This window comes from Fulmarus glacialis, unplaced genomic scaffold (assembly GCF_000690835.1).
Source record: "Fulmarus glacialis isolate BGI_N327 unplaced genomic scaffold, ASM69083v1 scaffold23956, whole genome shotgun sequence".
Classification (NCBI taxonomy): Eukaryota; Metazoa; Chordata; class Aves; order Procellariiformes; family Procellariidae; genus Fulmarus; species Fulmarus glacialis.
This window is the reverse complement of record NW_009220338.1, coordinates 16,547-17,921: the sequence shown is the minus strand read 5'-3', so window position 1 is coordinate 17,921 and position 1,375 is coordinate 16,547.

Genomic DNA, 1,375 nt, shown 5'->3' with positions numbered 1-1,375 from the left:
TATAAATATAGCTTCTTGGGAAAAGAGAGAGCCCAGTGTTGTCGCGCTGTGCTGGCAACGCTCCTGAAGCACTGACTTGTTTTTTAACTCAGTCCCTGTGCTTTTTTCCTACACATTTTTACTCCTTAAATGAGTCTTGGGATTTTTTCGGTTTGTGTTCCCCCCTCCCCCACCCCAGCCCAGGACTGGTGCAACCATAAGTCACAATGCTCTTGATTCCCTGCACCCCCCGCCCCAGCGCTGGACACAGGGTCCTTCCACCTGGGTGTAGGGACATCATCTTCGTACCACGTCGCTGGAGGAGGGACAGGGAGAGGATGAGTCAGTGTTGGTGGAGATACACACGCTCTTGTGGCGTGATAGCCAGAAATGGGTGGGTGGGCTTGCTTTCTGTTATGGCTCTGCGTGTAGAGGGAGAGCATCTACTGTGCCCACAGGCGTAGATCGTTGTGCTGTTGTTGCTCCAGGCTCTCCAGCCCGGGCTGGCGTCAGCTTGTTTTGTCTGTGTGCTGAAAAGCACTAACTCTTCTCCTTGACCGCCTCCCAGCACGTAGCAGGGAGGGCAGAGCGTTACTGTGAAATGGCTTCTTCCTGCTCCCTTCCTCATCTGCACTTCAGCCGCGGCTACAGGAGAACAGCGCTTTGAACTGAGTCACTCTGGTTATCATCCCCTTCTGCGCGTGAGCGAGGGGGTCTTTCTGTGCCCTCTTGGGGCCGGCAGGTCAGTCCAGGTGACAGCCCTGCGGTGTAGAAACACTCTGTCCCTGTGGCTGGGGGAGGTGGCGCTGAGCTAGGCGGCCCCACTTGGATCCTGCCCCCGCTTCCTGGACGTTCTCCCCAGCAGCAGGGGCCAGCATCCACCGACAGTCATCTGGGGTGGCCTCCTGGGTCTGAGTTCTCGTTCCCTGCTGTGAATTCATCTTCTTGTCTCGGAGAGGAAATTTCTTCTTTTTTAGTTAGAGAGGCAGCACTACTTTTGAGGAAAAGAAAGGGCTATGTTGTTGAAGCTGCTCTCTTGAGTGGTAGTGTAAGGGTTTGTGCTTTCAGCCAGGTATACACCTGGCTAAATCCCCTCCCCCGCCCCTCTGGAGGTGGCTGATCTGGTGTGGAAGGGAAGCACCTAGCGTAAACTCATCATTCCAGCCAGATCACGTCAGCACAGACAGCAGCAGGCTTAGAGCAGAGCAGGGACGGGCGCTCCAAAGGCGAGCGGCCATCCCAGCATGTGAATGTACAGTGCCTCCCCACCGCACGGCCAGGATCTGGGAATGCCTCTGCAGCTTTCCCCAGGACGATGTGCTGCAGTCAGGTGGTAGTGGCTTTTCAGCTAGGTCGCTTCTGTGTCAGGGACTCCAGAACCCACCTTCACAGGAAG